At 46.2% G+C, this 20,596-nt stretch overlaps 1 pseudogene; it reads right to left on the bottom strand.

The window, feature by feature from the left end:
- Positions 1-15,127: 15,127 nt before the first annotated feature.
- On the bottom strand, positions 15,128-15,911 carry LOC140843179 (olfactory receptor 7A17-like; annotated as a pseudogene).
- Between the last annotated feature and the right edge of the window lie 4,685 nt (positions 15,912-20,596).

The following is a 20,596-nucleotide window of genomic DNA, read 5'->3' on the forward strand; positions in this document are numbered from 1 at the left end:
TGAGCAGGTGTGCCTTCCAGGCTCCCAAGCTCCCCCCATCCCTGCACTTTCCACTTCTGTCCCTGGACCTGGTGGGGAGCCTGGACTACCTCCTGGAACACTGGGAAGGGTGGGCCTCCCAGCCTCAGCTGTTCCCTGGAGTGGGCCTTGAAGAGCTACCCTCCTATGGGTCTCCGCCCCAGGCTGGCTCTGTGTGTTGGCAGTGTGGACTGCCTGCCCCTTCGGCCTGGACAGCTACACCAGCACCGATTTCCTGTGCCCAGCCACGGCCACAGGGGGATGTGCCCAGTCTGCTCCTTCTGCCCCAAGGGCAGCCCAGAGCCTACGCCCTGCCTGGTAGGCTGTTTCTGTGCCACCTCTGGTAAGAACCTGGGATCCCTCTCCAGCCATCATGCTGAGACTCAGGCCCAGCTGTGGTGAGGGACTGGGTATGAGCCCTGACCTGCTCTCACCAGCTGTGTAACTGCAGGCATGCAGCCTCTGCTTTCCTCTATAAATTGGAATTGGTGTCTCCCACCACCTCGTGGGGTGGTGGGGCCACATAAATCTGTGCTCATGGGTGAGTGAGCACAGGTGGGTCATCATAGAATAGCATGGAAGGAGGGCAGGTCTCTGCAGAAGCAGGAGCTTGGCAGCCCATCGCTCATCCCGTCTCCCCAACCCCCAAGTCTTGAGTGACCACACTTGCCGAGCACCCACTCTGACTGAACACTGCTGGTCACAGGGGACCCACTGCGAACTAGCCTCTTCCTGCCCCAGCTCTTGGCTGCCCTCGTATTGCAGAACACAGTGCGACCTGAGTTAGCTGCCTATAAGAATATAGTAATTTATCCTCCATTTACCCCATGGTCCCAAGCACATAAGCCGGTGAAAATCATGCCTGGACTTGCCTCACCTTATTTCTAAACATTCCGACCCGTCCGCAAGGCAACAGGCCAGGCAGTACTTTTCCACTCTGTCCTACAAAAGGCACAACGCTCTGCACCATGCGGCTGCTCTCTCTCTCTAGGGGCAGCCACTTTATCTTTCAGAAAATAAAATCTCTTGCATGGGCCCATGTCTCCTGAGTCATTCTGGGGTAAGGGGAGGATCGCGGCGAGATACCCTTTCACTGCCCACATGGTGGCTTACTGATGGTGCACCCAAGCCTGCCATGGTATGAGTGGGACCTGTGCCACAGGGTCAGTCCCAAGTGCAACCCAGCACAAAGGCCCCCATCCACCACATTTAAAGCCAGTGCCACCCATTGTCCACAGTGGTGTTTGCAGATGAGACCACAGATCTCATTGAAGTCCTTTCTTTCTGCTCTCTGGCCACACAGGTGGAGGCCCCAGGACTTTCCTGGAATGACATCTTTCCCCTGGCTTCTGCCCCAGGAGAACGGGCTCCCCAGTGCCATGCCTGCCAGGGTTTTACTCTTCTGCCCCAGTCCTAGCCAGTGAGGACCAGTGCCAGCCGTGCCCCCTGGGCCACTACTGCAGCCAGCCTGAACTGTCCCACACCCTGGAGGCAGAGCTCTGGGATGCAAGGTAAGGAGACCCTGGCCCCAAACTTGGGAACGGGGGCCTGAGGAGGGAGGAGGGCCCAGGCTCAGCCTGCTAGTCTCCAAGTCACAGACTAGTCCCCAGTTCCCACGGTCTCTTCCCAGCCCCTCTGAGGAGTGCAGGCCAGGGTGACTGTCTGCCCTGGGCACGTGGGCTGGCTGTGCCATCCGTTAGATAAGGCTCAACTGAGCACACCTCCACAGGCCCTCCCAGCCCAACCTCCCAAGGCCCAGCGCTCTAGTCCTGCCCAGCTATGGTGGCTTCCACATGCTCTCTAGCCTCTGCCTGACCTCGGTCTTTATCGCATTGGCCAACATCCTCTGTCAACAGGTGTCTGAGAGTCCCAACACGTGTGTTGTCCCCTCATTGTTGAAAGTACTGGAGCCTGGCCTCAAGTTCCACAGCTGCTGTGAAGGAAGGCCCTGTCTGCCCAGGGGCCTGAGGACAGAGAAAGTTTGGAGATGGAGCCATGCTTATTCTGGAAAATGCCAGGCCCCTCCCACAACTGTCTTCCGGAGTCCCCTGCTACCCAGCTTCCTTTTGCAGGGCCAGAGGCACAGTTCAGAGTTGAGGGACAGAGGAGCTCCTCTGATCCCAGGGATGGGCCTTGGCACAGCTGCACTGGCCTTGCCCTGAGCAAAGCTCTGTCTTCCTCTGCCTGGCCAGGACCCTGAGGTCATGCTGGAAGGGCTCAGCCATGGTTCTCCATTTCCTCAGGTACATCTGCCTGTGAGGCAGTGCTGTGCCCTCACCCTTGGATGGAACCCGTGGGTACAGGTGACCCCCTGACTCCCACTGCCCCCCAGGGTCCCACAGCAAGCTGCCTTGCAAGTCACGCACCTTCAGCCCAGTGCTGGGGGCTGCCACTTGCCTTCCCTGCCCAGGGGCACCTTCTGCCAAAAGGCCGCCACTGTAGAGCCCAGCACCTGCCCCACAGGTAATGAGTACCCTCAGGCTGGCACCTGCCCCCACTGTCGTGGGCAGAGGGACACTGAGCATGACCACATGGACAGTCACCTCCAGGCTCCATGTAGACAGGACCCCTGGCCCCCTGGACTTGGCTGTCCCAGAACTCCATGCTTGATAGCAAGAGGTCAGCCCTCCTCCAGCTGGTGCTTCTGCCCCAGCCAGCAACCTGCCTATAAAGTGGGACCTCTCTTGCTGCAGAGGGAGGACACTGGTGAAAGCTGTCAGGGAGCCACATGCCCTGGAGACAGTGCCAGCGCCCTCCTCCACGTGGTCTGTGACTGGCCTCGTATGTCCATGCCTCCCTGCCCACTGAGAGTTCCAGGGGTGCCTTAAGGAGGCGAGCACACACAGTCCGGGGAAGGACACAGGCCTGAGAGGCAGGACACGCCATCAGGCTGGCCCTGGCCCCACGGCGCAGCGATCCTGTCTGCAGCGGGAGACGGAGGCTCTGTGTGGGCCCCTAGGGTGATTGCTTCCCTGAGTAGACTCCATCCTGTGCCTGCTGTCAGACTCCCTGGCGACCTGAGGGCCAGCCTGCCTTTGTGGTGCCCCTTGGGCAGCTGTGTCTCCAGAGGAAATAGTGGAGCATTACGTGGGTATACACGAGCCCACTCTCTCCAGGACAGGAAACTCCCTTTCTACCAGACCACACCTGCCACTCACCTCTCACTAAGTAAGGACCCATAAATCTCAGTGCTGACTGCCCTGCCCACCTGTGCACGCACTCAAAGAGGCACCCCTTAGCTGCCTAGAGACCTCCACAAGAGCCCCCACCTGGCCTGGACATCTGTCCCCCTGGCTTCTTCTGCCCCAGGGGACCGGGTCCCCAGTGGCATGCCTGCTGCCTGCCACGGTTTTACTCTGGGCCCTCCCCACCTCCTCCAGCACCCCTTCTATGCCTTCCGGCTGTGTGCTTGCACCCTTCAAACCCCTGTACCATAAATGATGCCTGGTTGTGGGGTCCAGGGAGCCTCTGTGGGGTCAGAAGGCTTGGTGCTCACTCGCTCCGGCCTTCCCTACAGGGCACTGTTGCCCAGCAGGGACACCTTCTGCCTTTCCCTGCCAAGAGGGAACCCTGAACCCACGGGAAGGCACTCTGTCCCCCAGGGCCTGCCAGGCTTGCCCTGCAGGGAGGTATTGTCCTGGGGAGGGCAATGGGTAGCCTGAGGGTAAGTCAGTGACCCAGCAGAGCTGGCCTGGCCTCACTGCACATTTCCCCAGGGCTCTCCTTCGGTGCTGCCGCAGCCTAAGTCTGGGTCTGGCCTTCTGCCATTTCTTCCCTTGCAGCCTGCCCTCCCTTGCGCCTTAAGAGGCCTCAGCCATGTGCCAAGAGCAGGACCTCAGGGGCCACCCTGGGTTCTCATCCTGTTAGGCATTGGTGCAGGTGTGACCCTGACCAGCCACCTGACCTCCAGCCTCAGTCCCCTCCCCTGTAAAAGGGAGGATAACAGTCTCCCACCCTCCAGTGTTGTTATGGAGTGTGTGGTCCCTAAAAATCAGGCTCAGAACAGTGACAGGTACCAAGGAAGTGCATACAACTGTTCTCTCCTACCATCACCCCCACCGTGGATTCTCCACTCACAGTCAAGGACACCATCACCACTCAAGAGATTTGTTTCCCTGAATTTTTCCTTCCTCCTTTTTTTATTTTATTTTATTTTTATTTTTATTTTTAATTTTGCTATCATTAATGTACAATTACATGAGCAACATTATGTTTACTAGACTCCCCCCATCACCAAGTCCCCACCACATACCCCATTACAGACACTGTCCATCACTGTAGTAAGATGCTATAGAATCACTACTTGTCTTCTCTGTGTTATACAGCCCTCCCCGTGTACCCCCAACCACTACATTATATGTGCTAATTGTTACGACCCTTTTTCCCCTTTATCCCTCCCTTCCCACCCATCCTCCCCAGTCCCTTTCCCTTTGCCGACTGGTAGTCCATTCTTGGGTTCTATGTGCTGCTGTTTTGCTCCTTCAGTTTTGGCTTTGTTCTTATACTCCACATATGAGTGAAATCATTTGGTACTTGTCTTTCTCCGCCTGGCTTATTTCACTGAGCATAATACCCTCTAGCTCCATCCATGTTGTCGCAAACGGTAGGATTTGTTTTCTTCTTCTGGCTGAATAATATTCCATTGTGTATATGTACCACCTCTTCTTTATCCATTCATCTACTGATGGACACTTAGGTTGCTTCCATTTCTTGGCTATTGTAAATAGTGCTGTGATAAACATAGGGGGGCATATGTCTTTTTCAAACTGGGCTCCTGCATTCTTAGGGTAAATCCCTAGGATCCTTCCCCCTTCTTTAATTTCCACAGTTCTCCAGGGTTAGGGACAGCAGGCAGGGACCACAGGGGAGACTAGATGGGCCCCCATAGGGCAGGTAGCTGGGGGTTTCCACTGCTGTCCTAAATTCTACATATTTATATCCAAGGACCCTGTCTAGCTGGTTACTATTGTAAGGGGGTGCTCCAGCCCCACTCCCCAGAGAAACTCTGCCTTCACCCTCAATGGACCCCACCCCCAAAGCCACTACTGCCCACAGGGGACTCTGTCCCCGTGCCCTGCCCCATGGGGACAATGAGGAGAAGTCCAGGCGTGCATCTGCCCTGTGCTTCCCCTTCCCCTCCCAGCTGTAGGCTCTTGCCCTTAAAATCCTCATTCCAGTGCCCTGGCAACAGCAGGATGGGACTCCTGTTGGCCAGGGTCTCTGGAGCTCCACAGCGGAACCTGAGTCCAGGCAGCAGGCCTGTGCCCATGTGCGGATGTGAGTGCTCCCAGCCCCCAGGACAGGGCCCACTCTTCCGCTCCATGGTCCTTGCCCGCTGCGGGACTCAGCCCACAGAATGCCAGGCTTGATGCTGGCCACCCTGAGGCAGTGATGCCCTCTAGTGAGGTCCGGGCCGATGGCTGCCTCACTCGGCACACGCTGTGCCGTTCTAGCACTGAGTGTGGCCAGAAGCCTCAGGGCTTGATTTCCAGTGTGTGCACACAGCCCATGCACTTCGCTGTCCCTATCCAGATGGCACCCCAGAGGAGAGCTGTGGGCCCTGACCAGCTGGTTCCTTCTGCCCCCGCCTGGCCCTTAGCTCTCCCACTGGCTCCTGTGTGACTGGCTCTGAATGCCCCTGGGACTCCAGGGCCTGCAGCCCTGAGGCTCTCTCCTGCCCTCAAGTACCGGCCCAGGAGCTGCAGGAGGGAGCCCAGCCCTCAAGGTCTGGGGAAGCCAGGGATCCCCACCAGGACTCAGGGGTCTCAGGCCGGCTCTTGGTGCCTCATGGGAGGGACCTCAATACTTCCATCTCCTGGGCCCCAGTCCTTTCCCCAACTGCCCCAGCCAGCCTCCTGCACTCCTGCACTCCTATCACCATGGCTGGAAACTGCTGGAAGGATGGACAATGCCCTGGCCCTCCCAAGCCTCTCAATGCTCAACCACACCCAGCCTGGCTCTCAAAGGTGCCACCTTGTGTCCAATGCCCAGGATCACTTCTGCCAAGCAGGGGCTGCCTGGCATGCCCCATGCCACCGAGGGGAATACCAGCCCTCCCTGGCCTCAGACACCTTCCTCCTGTGTCCGACTGGCTTTCACTGTCCATATCCCAGCACCAGGCTGCCCAGGCTTTGCCCAGTGCATGCCTTCTGCCCAGGCGGTATGCCCAGGAGCTTCCAGCTCCCATGCCTCCCAGGAGCAGTTCTTTCTCCCCAGTACCCCATCTCCCTTTCACTCATTCATTCAGACAAACTCCCTGGAAGGCTCACTGCATGCCAGGCACTGCACTTGCCCTGGGACCACCCATGCACAGAGCGTTCCCCTTGCCCCTGCCCCAGGCCTCCCTCCTCTCCCTGACACTTGCTTTTCTTCTCTTCAGCCATTGACTTGCTTTGGTTAATGCCCTGCCTTTTTCCAGCTGCGGTACAGGGTGAGCACCTGGGCCAGAGATGTGGGCAAACAGGCATCAGCACCTGTGCTGCTCTGGGTGAGACACCTGAGAGTGGCTCTCTGAGTGCAGCACGGAGAAGGGCTCTGGGTGGTGTCAGCACCCTGGGGAAGCAGGACCCTACTGATTAGAAGGCACTGCCACAGCCGCTACAAGTCTGCTCTCCAGTCCAAGTCCACGCCCTGAACCCTCTGCATGAGCCCACACTCACAGAAACTCTGAGAAAGCAACATAAAACACATCCTCGGGATAGCAGGATGCTTTGGGGAGGTGGGGGTCAGAACAGAAACGCCTATGGGGAGTTAGTCCAGGCGTTGTAGAGCTCTGCAGGCACCCACTGACCTGAGCCCTCAGCCACCCACCTTCACTAGCTCCCCCTTCCTCCAGGAACCTGGTGCCCTCTTCCATGCCCTCCAGGGGACCTGCACACCCAAGGATGTGTCAGGCCTTCGGGAAGAGTGTGACTGCTCTGTCTGTCCCCCGGGTCACTACTGCAGGTGAGTAATGGCCTGAGTCATTCACCTCCTGCATCCAAAGGGCATTTCCTGGGTGCAGAGGGTGCAGTGGGACCCTGGCCTGCCCCAAGTTTCCCCCATGGCTGGAGAGCCAAGGTGTGAAGGGCCAGGGCCGCTATAAGGCCACAGTCTCTGTTATAAGACCTGGCCACACATGCCCAGGCAGGGGGGTGGGGGAGGTGAGTCTGCAAATCAGGGAAGGAGACCTCAATTTAAAAATAAGTAACTAAAATACTTTAAAACTGAGGAAGGATCAGTATGAAATGAAAATAGATTTGTCCCTACTACAAACAGGGGAAAGTCCCTTATAGCAAAATTCTTAGGACCCCTTGGTGATACCAGTGTTGTGCACACACTCTGGGAGGAAGATGGGCAGTTCTGCCTTAGACCTCTATGTCTGAATTTTCTGCAACATGAATATGATTTTGTTGGGCTGGAAGATAATAAATGACATGTATAAACAAAAAGATCAGAGAACAGATCTTAGCGCCCCCAAATGCTACCTGAATGTCCTACAGATCGTTCCTACCATATATGTAGGCATTTCACACATTCTCCCAGGCCGGATGTCAGAACAGTTTGACAGTGTGGGTCACAGGGGAACTGTCTGAAATGAAGGCCGGCCCCCCCCTTCTCTGCCTGTTGCTTTTGCCTCCAGGTCGCTCTTCTTCAAAGCCCACCTGTGTCTGCCAGGCAGCTGATGTCCAGGTGATCAGGGTGCCTTTATCTGCCCACCTGGCACCTTTCAGAAAAAACCAAGGGTTTCATCTCTGGAAGGCTGTGAGCTCGGCCATCCTGGCCCCTACTGCCCAGAGGCTGAGCTGAGGGGCCCTGCAAATGCTTTCAGTCCCCTGCAGAGCTGGATTCCAGCCCCCTGCAGGTGAGGTTGCTGGCCTTCCTTTCCTTTCCACCCCTTCCCTATCCCCCGCACTGTCTCCCCTGAGGTTTAGGCCATGTGCTCATGACAGGAGGCCCTTGCTGAGCAGGGAGCCCATCACACAGGCCTGGCCTGGCACCTGCTTGCTTAGCAAGCCATCTTCTGGCCTCCAGGGCCCCTAGTCTTTGGATGGGTCTGTGACACCTGGGTCTACTCCTGTTTCCATTAGGTGCTGCAGCTGCGCTTCCCCTTTGGGCCGGCTCCTCCTGCGAGCCCCCAGACTGGGGTCCCCCAGCTCTGCCGCAGGGGCTGTGCCTGCCCTGCCAGTTCCCCCCAGCTACGCTGGCCCAGGGCATCTGTATGTGCCCTCCCCTGTCCCAGGGCAGCTGTGAGGACCTCACTTGCTCCTGTTAGTCTGAGGCCCCCTGTGTTCCAGCCTCTGGGCTCTCCAGACAGGAGTCAACCTCCTCAGCTTCCCAAGAAGTCAGGCCCAACAGCAGGGCCCCAAAACAAGTACTGGGTACTGTACCCTCTGCTTCGATTCCCAGCTGGGATCTTCATGTGCCTTGGCCCTGCCTCTGACCCAAAGAAGGGAGGGTGAGAAAGCATATTGCATTGAGATGCTCTGCACCAGTTTCCAGGGCTATCCTGTGTGTGTGGCCAGATTGAGCACATAAAAGTACAGGAAACCCAGTTACATTTGAATTTCAGATTAACAGCAAATACATTTTCAGCATCTATGGAGATGATCATTTGGTTTTTGTCTTTCTTTTTGTTGATGTGGTGGATGATGTTGATGGATTTTCGAATGTTGTACCATCCTTGCATCCCTGGGATGAATCCCACTTGGTCATGGTGTACGATCCTTTTGATGTATTTTTGAATTCGGTTTGCTAATATTTTGTTGAGTATTTTTGCATCTACGTTCATCAGGGATATTGGTCTGTAGTTTTCTTTTTGGTGGGGTGTTTGCCTGGTTTTTGTATTAGGGTGATGTTGGCTTCACAGAATGAGTTTGGGAGTATTCCCTCCTCTTCTATTTTTTGGAAAACTTTAAGGAGAATGGCTATTATGTTTTCTCTGTATGTCTGATAAAATTCTGAGGTAAATCCATCTGGCCCAGGGGTTTTGTTTTTTGGTAGTTTTTTGATTACTGATTCAATTTCGTTGCTGGTAATTGGTCTGTTTTGATTTTCTGTTTCTTTTTGGGTCAGTCTTGGAAGGTTGTATTTTTCTAGGAAGTTGTCCATTTCTCCTACGTTTCCCAGCTTGTTAGCATATAGGTTTTCATAGTACTCTCTAATAATCCTTTGTATTTCTGTGGGATCCGTCATGATTTTTCCTTTCTCGTTTCTGATTCTGTGGATGTGTGTTGACTCTCCTTTCCTCTTAATAAGTCTGGCTAGAGGCTTATCTATTTTGTTTATTTTCTCGAAGAAACAGCTCTTGCTTTCATTGATTTTTGCTTTGTTTTATTCTTCTCAATTTTACTTATTTCTTCTCTGATCTTTATTATGTCCCTCCTTCTGCTGACCTTAGGCCTCATTTGTTCTTATTTTTCCAATTTCGATAATTGTGACATTAGACCATTCATTTGGGATTGTTCTTCCTTCTTTAAATATGCCTGGATTGCTATATACGTTCCTCTTAAGACTGCTTTTGCTGTATCCCACAGTAGTTGGGGCTTTGTGTTGTTGTTGTCGTTTGTTTCCATATACTGCTGGATCTCCATTTTAATTAGGAGCATGTTGTTAAGCCTCAATGTGTTTGTGAGCCTTTTTGGTTTCTTTGTATAGTTTTTTTCTAGTTTTATACCTTGTGGTCTGAAAAGTTGGTTGGTAGGATTTCAATCTTTTTGAATTTACTGAGGCTCTTTTTGTGGCCTAGTATGTGGTCTATTCTGGAGAATGTTCCATGTGCACCTGAGAAGAATGTGTAACCTGTTGCTTTTGGATGTAGAGTTCTGTAGATGTCTATTAGGTCCATCTGTTCTAGTGTGTTGTTCAGTGCCTCTGTGTCATTACTTATTTTCTGTCTGGTAGATCTGTCCTTTGGAGTGAGTGCTGTGTTGAAGTCGCCTAGAACGAAATCATTGCATTCTATTTCCTCATTTCATTCTGTTAGTGTTTTTTTTACATATGTTGGTGCTCCTGTATTGGGTGAATATATATTTATAATGTTTATATCCTCTTGTTGGACTTAGCCCTTAACCATTATGTAATGTCCTTCTTTATCTTTTGTTACTTTCTTTATTTTGAAGTCTATTTTGTGTGATACTAGTATTGCAACACCTGCTTTTTTCTCTCTGTTGTTTGCATGAAATATCTTTTTCCATCCCTTGACTTTAAGTCTGTGCATATTTTTGGGTTTCAGGTGAGTCTCTTGTACGCAGCATATGGATGGGTCTTGCTTTTTTATCCATTCTATTACTCTGTGTCTTTTGATTGGTGCATTCAGTCCATTTACATTTAGGGTGATTATTGAAAGGTATGTACTTATTGCCATTGCAGACTTTAAGTTTGTGGTTACCAAAGGTTCAAGATTAGCTTCTTTACAATCTTATTGTCTAACTTAACTCACTTGTTGAGCTATTATAAACACGGTCTGATGATTCTTTATTTCTCTCCCTTCTTATTCCTCCTCCTCCCTTCTTCATATGTTGGGTGTTTTATTCTGTGCTCTTTTTAGGAGTGCTCCCATCTAGAGCACTCCCTGTAAGATGCCCTGTAGAGTTGCTTTTTGGGAGGCAAATTCCCTCAAGTTTTGCTTGTCTGGGAATTGTTTAATCCCTCCTTCATATTTCAATGATAATCATGCTGGATGCAGTATCCTTGGTTCAAGGCCCTTCTATTTCATTGCATTAAATATATCATGCCATTCTCTCCTGGCCTGTAAGGTTTCTGTTGAGAAGTCTGATCATAGCCTGATGGGTTTTCCTTTGTAGGTGACCTTTTTCTCTCTAGCTGCCTTTAAAACTCTTTCCTTGTCCTTGATCCTTGCCATTTTAATGCTTCTATACATTTCTGTTCTCTGGTTTCTATTCCTTCAATGGCCTCTTGCATCTTATTCATTGTGCTTATAAATCCTTCCAGGGTTTGTTTCACTTCTGTTTTCTCCTTCCTGACATCTGTGATCTCCCTCCGGACTTCATCCCATTGCTCTTGGATTTTTCTCTGCATCTCCATCAGCATGTTCATGATTTTTATTTTGAATTCTTTTTCAGGAAGACTGGTTAGGTCTGTCTCCTTCTCAGGTGTTGATTGCCTGAGATCTTTCTCTGCCTGTAGTTTTGCCTTTTCATGGTGATAGAGATAGTTTGCAGAGCTGGTACGAGTGACGGCTGGAAGAGCTTTCCTTCTTGTTGGTTTGTGGCCTTCCTCTCCCCCTTCGCGAGGCGCTGGGTTCTCGCAGGTGTGGATGTGGTCTATATGTTGTCCTGTGTCCTCTGGTCTCTATTTTAGGAAGAGTTTTCTTTGTTATATTTTCATAGATCTATGTGTTATTGGGAGGAGATTTCCACTGCTCTACTCACGCTGCCATCCTGGCTCCGCCCCCTATTTAGATTTTTTATATATTATCTAGAGATTTTAACACCTTGTGTTGATTGCCTGATTTAAGCTCATAAAAATGTATTCTGTGAACTAGTGCTATTATGAACTCCATGCTCTTTGCAAAAATGGGTTTAGAGATCTGTGAGAAGTTATAACATGAATAAGGGATGGTTCCTTCATGGTAATTCTGTCAGGATGTATTCAGTTTTACCTCTGGGCACATGGTCTCCAGCCAGAGAGGATTTTGCCCCTGGGGATGTTTGGCCTTGTGTGAAGGGATGTACTAAACACCTACAGGCACAGGACAGTGCCCAACTCAAACGATCATCCTCCTGTAAATGCCAACACAAGATGAGAAACTGATTCTAGACCAGCACTTGTCCAATTTTAATGTGCTTGTGGGTCACCCCAGAAGTTAATTCAAACTCTGATCCTGATTCCGTAAGTCCCAGTAGGTCCAAAGACCCTGCATTTACATGAGCTCCTGAGTGATGTCAGTGCTCTGGGTCCTGGTCTTTGGCTCCTTGAACATCAAGGCTGTGGCCCTGAGTCAGGTGTAGGTAGTGTTAAGTCTTCTCCACCAAAATTAATCTCTACATGTGATTGTTAAGGAAAACGGTATTCACTCATCCCAGAGGCTGTGATAAATTATGTGCTTGATTCCTTCATACAAGGCTCTTGAGTAACACCAAATAATATGCTCCTGAATAGACTGTAATAGACAGAATAAGAGCCTCCAAAAGGTGTTCACATCCTAATCTCCAGAACCATTGAATATCTTATTTTTATATAGTGAGGGAGGATTAAGGTATCAGATGGAATAAGGTTGCTAATCAGCTGTCTTTACAGAAGTGTGATCATGCTGGTGGGTGGAAGGTAAGGACAATTGTTTGTAGACACTGAAGAGGAAAGCAGAAGAGTCACTGTCAAGCAGAGATTTGGAAATGTCAGACTGCTGGCTTTCGGGATGAAAGAAGGGCCACGAGCCAGGGAATGCAAGCGGCCTAGAGAAGCTGTAATAGGAAGGGAACAGAGACTGCCCTGAGCCTCAAGAAGTAACCCAGATCTGCAGACTTCCTGATCATAAACAAACAAGACCCCTTTCAGGCCCTGAACTCCAGAACTGTAAGAATATACATTTGCTTATTTTAAGCCACTAGCATGGTGATTTTTTAGAGCTACAATAGGATTCTAGTACATTCATCCAATACAATTTTGTTTTAAGGAACTGAATTTAAGTCCCTCCATTCATCCATTTAGCTCTCATTGTGCAGGATATTTTGTGTTGAAGTTCCACTTAAAGTAAAAAAAGAAATCCAAAGTCAGTTTGGTCATATTTGGCACTAATAGTTGTTACTGAGAATTTCCCATGACAAAAACATATGTGGTTCTGAATTTAAGACCTTTAAGGCATTAAGACAGGAAAAGTAAATCATGGAAATTTAGGTCACCCATTCTAAGACTTCGTGTCAAAATTTCTACACTCCTTTTCATGTTAATTCGAACCTTCCTTCTTTTCATTTCTTTCCAACATTCTCTCAAGGGGTTTTCAACATATTAATGAGATTATAAATGAGCCTGTGTGTGGGGATATTTGTGTGAATGTCCTTATTTGAAAGAAAAATACATACAAATGTATGCACATATACATATACACACCTGTTACATTTGAACATTTTTTTGAAAGGGAATCAGCAAAGTATTTTCACACATTCCATTTACACCTCATAATATCATTGAAGGAAGAGTTGATTACCTATATTGCCTTTATATATATGGGAATTGAAGTTCAGGGAGGTTAAATTACTTACAATCCATAACAGAGCTGCAAAAGTTTGTGTACTTTCTCAAATTACCTAAAAATATAAGCTCAATTTTTCAGTGGCTCTTTTGTTTCATCAAATTGTGCATTTAAAAATGTACTGCTTATTGTATGCATTACACTCTTACAAATTAGTTAAAATGAGAAAAATCTAAAGGTGTGTGGCTCAGAGTAGGATCTAGAGCACAAGTAGCTGATCCATAAACACATATGGTGAATTCTCTTCTTACAGGGAAGAAAGCAAAGTTTCAAATATGGATATAGGAATAATGGAAGTAAGTCCATTCACATTTGATAAACTCATTTTTTTTTCTGTAAGATAGATTAACTTACATATATAAGTGGGCCATATATTGGATCATGGCTATGTATAAAAATACATGAACAGTGACTGACCATATATTCATATATTCAGACAGAAATGCACTCTAGCCACAAAGGCCACCATGGAATGGCTTTAGAAACACACTGTAGAAACAGCATGTGACTGAAGACCCACGAGGAGCCCAGTAGAGGCCAGAGCGCCTTCCTGCCGTACGGTCCATCTTTATGATAAAGGCATTCTGTAAACCCATTTGATGTCGGGATAAGGATTCATGGAACAATAGCTGACTGTTGAGTGTTCTTAGTAAACAGAATGAAGGGCAATTGTAATACTCAGCTCCTCCTTACTTTGAGATTTTTTCCTGATATTTCAACATTCTTGAGCATGTTATTCAAGTCTATTTCAGGTGAATATATTAAAAATGACTACCTGAAAGTTCTTTGCAGATACCTAGGAAAGGTAGAAGAACACACGTTTGTGTACAAAAATGGTGTCACATGACTGGACATGTGGACTCAGGTTCTTATGCGAGTCATTCTTCAACAATAAATATTGAAAATTCCCAAGAAAAATGGAGATGAAATCCATAATGTTGATATTGTACACTTACTGTCCCTTTAATGTTAAGATAACATTTAGAGGGGAGTTGGATTTTATTTAGAGGGAGGAATCATATTGGAAGGCATCATCAAAAGTTTCAGAGCAGAAACAGGAAGAGAAATCAATGAAAAAGAGAAGTATGCAAGTGATCCTTCACCTAATGAATATATCCTTTTACACGTAGACACCAGTATTCCATACATGAATGAGTACATACGTAGTGTAGAAAAGAGGTATTTTGAGTAGCAATTAAAAGTATAACTTCCCATTATGCTTCATCATATTTTAAAACTCTGGCTATAAGGCCAAATAATCAAATTTTTATTGAATTTGTGTATTCATGCAGACATCAGTAACAGACAAGGATGATAATCACTTGACACTGTGGACAAGCTGAAAGAGAGCAAGTCCTACTAAGGAAAAACCACAGCGGCTGGGATGAAGCACGTGAGTGTGTTAAAGTCTGATGATTAGGAAGAGAAGTTAAGATAGTGACCTGCAAAAGAATGCCAGCACAGAACCTGAGGACAGTGGTCTCAGAATTTCCTCTATGATAAAATTACATAATTTGCTTGGTCATCATGTGAATTGTTTTTTACTACAGTGGTACACTGCATAACAATGAATGATTCTCATAAAAAAAGCAAAAGAAAAATTTGGTATAAGTCATTTGAGAGAAAATTATTCAAGAAAAATCCATGTTGTCTCATTAGATAAATGGAAATCACCAAATATTTCAGATCCATAGTTAGAAATAAATTTGTGAAAGTAAGAAAACAATGAAGGGAAAAATGGATATCAGAGAGAGCAAAAAGCTAATAAAGTCACTTACATAAGTTGAGTAAAGAAGTTAAATAAATGGAAATTCCAGGACATACATAGAAGAAACACTACTACATTCAGTCAATCAAACAATCACAATTTCTGACTCTGAGGTTTTGACCCCAGCAACCATGGGTACTTCTCCAGTTTTATGGCTTTTGGCCTGGAACTGATGAGATTCTATGAATGGAGGAAAATATCTTATAGTACGAGCACAGGATTCCAGCAAGGGGACCCCCAGCCAGCAGCGCTGATGAATGTATATCACCATGTCATTAAGAAAGTTGTCAGGACAGACCAGTTGGAGCATCTGATTGAGTTCACAGAAAAAGTGGGGTATTTCCAAGTCAGTACAGAAGGAGAGACCCAACACCATTACGCTGGTTTTTTTTGTATTATTAGTGTACAATTACATGAACAACATTATAGTTACTAGACTTCCCCTATTATCAAGTCTCCACCACATACAGTCACTGTCCATCCATGTAGTAAGATGCTTTAGAATCAGTACTTGTCTTCTCTGTGTTATACTGCCTTCCCCGTGTTACCATTAAGCTTTTAAAAATGAATTCAGGAACCTTATGATCCAGGACACCAGAACCAGCAATCTGCAGAGCTGGACATTCATGATGACAGTGTAGTGCAGAAGGTGACAGATGGCCACATACTGGTCATAGTCCATTACTGTCAGGAAGAAATCACACAGACTTGCAAAGAGTATGAAACATACATCTGGCTTGTGCACCCTGCATAGGTCATGACTTTGTTCTGGGACTGGATGCTCAGCAGCATCTTGGGGATGGTGGTGGAGAAGAAGCAGGTGTCCACAAAGGACAGGCCAGAGAGGAAGAAGTACATGGGTGTGTGCAGATGGGAGTCTGAGCTGACAGCCAAGATAAAGAGCAGGTTCCCAAACACAGTGACCAGGGACATGGAGAGCAAAACCCCAATATGAGGAACTTCAGTTCTGTTTCCTCCAAAATTCTCAAAATAAGAAATCCTAAAATTCTGTGTCATTCCCTGAGTCTACGTGTTAGAGATGACTCAGGAAGTAGAAAAAAGAAATGACTAATTGTCAAATAAGGAAGCATTATTAACCTAGAATAAGTGCTGATTGCTATTTTAGACTTAAGAAATTAATCTCCATAATTGATGTATTCTCTGTTGCCCTCTGGGCCCCCCAGTACCATTTCTATAGGAATTCCTTTTCCACTGTTAACCTATTCCTCAAACATAATGTGTGCTAATGTTTTATTGAGAACACTTTTCATGAATTTGTGAAATAGATATTAAATACAGACCATGTTCCAGGCACTGTGAAGAGTATAAAATTCTGAAAAACAGAAGTTCCTACGATGTAATGCTGAAGGAGAAAAGAAATAAAAACAATAATATAACATATTAGATGGTGCACATGCTATGAAGGAAAAATAATGCATGTATAAAGGAGAGTGGATGGGGTATTTTTTCGTGGGGAGTTGAACAAGGAACTGCAGAGAGGTGACAGGTTAACAGACACCTCAAAGAAGAATGAGCAGGAGACAATATTATCTTGGTAAGTGTGTGCCTGGGAGAAGGAATAGACAGTGCAAAGGTCCTGAGGAAGGTGGTTGTCTTAGAAACAGTCTCCTGGTGTGTATTTCCATGGTCTCCCTCCCTCTCACACAATTTAGGCTCTAAGTGGTGGATACTACTTAATCTGCTCCAATCTAGTATGCACCCCCTAAAGAATTTAGAAACGGTACCCAGAAATTGCTATCATAAACTTCCATGGACAAATAAACTTGGAGTTCCAGTTGGTATATCCATTTTCTGCCCTGCATTTAAGGACACCTAAACAATGTATTCTATACATATAGAGGGAAACAGAGGAATGAAATGAACCTGGGGAAGAAAAAACTAATAAGCTCAGGTGGTCCCTGAGAGACTGTGAGGAAGGAAATGCATCCTTAGTTCTGGCAGTATCTCAACCCTGATCACATTCCATTCATGCCACACAAATAAAAAAAGGATAAAATATGAATTCATCCAAATGATGAAAGTCATAATTTTTTAGTGTGAAACACTTTACATATTGACCACTCCAAGTGAAAACTGAGCAAAGGAAATAAACCACTCATTAACAAAAGGACATTCACAAAGAACAACAAAAGCTGGCTATTTTAAATATCAAACAGTAGAAGATTTATTTGTTTTGGTGCCCATTCTATATTTATTTGACCAGTTGGTCTTTCTATGGTTGGATAGCTGATGAGGTGAGTCACTTTCTCACTTCCCTTACAGTGAATCTTTTCTTCATTTGTGTTGTAATTTGGGATTTGATCTCATTTGTGACCAACAGAGTGGGCACACTGTGGCACATGCCATGAGATTTCATCATTTCAACTGAATAAGTTTCTTCATATGATTTATTCCTGAGTGCTTTATGTCATGCAAATATTTGTCTCATTTAAAAAAAATACTTAAAAATTTTTTGTTAAAGTATAGTAAACATGGAATATTAGATTGATTTGAGGCATACAGCGTAGTCATTCAACACTCATATACTTTACTATATGCTCACCACAGTAAGTGTAGTTAACATTTGTCACCACAACAAATATTTACATTATGACTATATTCCTTATGCTGTACTTCTCAAGTAAACTGGTATAGCTGCTATGGAAAATAGTATGGAGGTTCCTCCAAAAATTAAAATTAGACATATCATATGATCCAGAAGTTCCACTTCTGGGAATTTATATAAAGGAAACAAAATCGCTACTTGAAAAAGATATATGCACCCCTATGTTAATTGAAGCATTATTTATAATAACCAAGAAATGGAAACAAGCTAAGTGCCTATAGATAAAATAATGGATGAAGAAGATGTGGTACATATATGCAATGAAATATTGCTCAGTTATAGAAAAGAAAGAAATTTTGCCATTGGTGATAACATGAATGAACCTAGAGGGTGTTATGCTAAGTGAAATAAGTCAGAAAGAGAAAGGCAAACACCATGTAATTTCATTAATATGTGGAATGTTAAAAACAAAACAAGGAAAAAAGAAAGACTAATAAACACGGAGAACAGACTGATGGTTACATAGGGAAGGGTTTGGGAGGTTGGGTGACACAGGTGAAGGAGACAAAGAGGCACAAACTTATAAAAAATTCATCACTGGGGTAGAGCTACAACACAGGGAATATAGTCAACAATGTTTTAATTTCTCTGTTGACAGATGATAACAATGCTTATGGCAGCAAAAATTTCACAATGTATATAATTGTTGAATCACAATTTTATACATCTGAAACAATAGAACAATGTATATCAACTATACTTCAAATGAATTAAATGGCTAACTACCTCACAAAAGTATATGCAGGTCAGGGAGAGGTGAGGAGGATAAAGGAACACAATAATTCAAATCACAGCATAAGTCAGTGACAGGGGCAGTAGTACAGCATGGACAATATAGTCAGTGGGTGAGGGTTTGATAATACAGGTAACTGCTGAACCACATGTTGTACATTTGCAACCAATACAAGATTGTATATCAATGATACTTTAATTTTAAGAAGTATATATCTTCACACCCAATGAAATAATTATAAATTAATGTTCATTGACATACCCCTTTTAACCTATCAAATATATTTTACCATGTGAATACCAAGAATGAAACAAGATACTGTGGAATTTATGTCTCACTACTGTTGCAAGGAATATATTCGCAAGCATTCCTTGGTCTGGATCTTTCTCATCAAGATGGTGACAGTCAAGTATGCTCCATCTTGAAAATTAAAAGAAATATCCTCACTTCACTGTGTATCTCCTCACAGCTGACTATCCACTTGACACCTTGCATTAAAAGGACCCTTGGACTTATGTTCCACTACAAATTAACTGTCAAATGACACTTGCTTTGTGAGCTCAATGTTTCTGTCTCTTTTGGCATCCTAAATAATTACATTATTTTATTAAACAAGCAAGAAAACCAGCACAATCATCTCTGGGCTTGGGACTAGGCTGCACTGTCTCTCAGGTGACAACAAATGGCATTTGTTCTTGGCTTTGCTTCTCTCTGACCCTTTCCTGCCAGGTCTGCTGGGCTCTCAGACTCACCTGGAAGAGCTCTCTGAGGAAGGTCTCCTGTGGAAGTCAGGATTCCTCCGTGGATGGCTGATGATGGAGACTGAAGCTTTGTCCCCAGGTAAGACAGCAGGAAGGAGCCATGCTTTGGCGCCCCAGCCAGACTGAGGACTCTCCAAAAGCACAACCAGGTCCTGTGCAGCCCAAGGTGGCACATGCGGAGGGACTGCAGCAGAGGAGGCATTTACAGGCCGTGGCCTGCTCATGAGGCCCTGCTTCCGCTGTCAGTCCCGCCTCTCAGCATATCGTGCCCCCTTGGACATGGGTCTGGGCTCAATGGGAAATTGTCTTCATCTTTTATTCCCCACAGACCATGTGAGAATTCAGGTGAATCCTGTTTTTATTTCTCCTTTCCCATGAATTCACCTGCCTTCCAGAGGCCTAGCCCTCCAGCACCTGATCACATCTGTGAGTTAGTTTCTGCAAAGCACAGACTGTGGTACCATCTGGATTAGGTCTCTTGGGTTTCAAAACATTCACATGTGGTGGGTGGACCACAACTTCTGATATTTCCAGAAATTTTCCACTTCCCTCTTCAACGGTGGTGTGAACTCTGTTATTGTGATGCAAAAACTTGGGATCTACACTCGTTGGCTTCAGGACACACTTCCCAAATCAATGAGGACTTTCCTATTTATACCAGAAACTAGGAACTGCTATTTAGTCCCACATTATGAAGTCATTTTAATTATGAGATCTATTTAGCTACTGTATGCTGTAGATGGAGTTTTCAAAGGAGTGTTTGTATTTTTGTATAAATACCCAGAGATAGAACTACTGGGTCCTATGGTAATTCTATTTTTAGTTATTTGCAAAACATCCATACTGTTTTCCCTGGTGGCTGCACCAATTTACATTCCTACCAATAGTACACGAGAGTTCCTTCTCCTTCTCCTTGCCAGCTCTTGCTATTTCTTGTCTTGTTGACACCAGCCTTTCCAACTGGTGTGAAGTGATGTCTCATTGTAGTTTTGATTTGCATCTCCCTTGTGATTAGTGATGTTGAGCATCTTTCCATGTGTCTGCATTTTTCTTTGAAAAATGTCTATTCAGGTCCTCTGCCCATTTTTTAATGGATTATTTGTTCTCTGGGTGTTCAATCATATGAATTCTTTATATATTTTTGATATTAATACCTTACTGTATATAACATTCACAAATATTTTCTCCCATTCATAGTCCTCTGAATGTGGAAGTGAAAGGAGAACTGATTTGCAAACAGAGGCTGATTTGAAGATATTATACCCGTGACACTGAAGACGGAGAAAGGCCAGGAGCCAAGGAAAGCTTGTGGGTCCCAGAAACTCCAATAAGAAAGGAAAGGGATTCTCTCCCTGAGTCCCCAGAAGGAACACGCCCTGCAGACATCTGGATTTTAGCCCACTAAGACTCATTTCAGGCTCTGGCCTCCAAAATGTAGGAACACAAATTTATTTCTTTTACACCTTCTGCTGCACTAATTTCTTACAGCAGCAGTAGG

This window comes from Manis javanica, chromosome 1, assembly GCF_040802235.1.
Source record: "Manis javanica isolate MJ-LG chromosome 1, MJ_LKY, whole genome shotgun sequence".
NCBI lineage: Eukaryota > Metazoa > Chordata > Mammalia > Pholidota > Manidae > Manis > Manis javanica.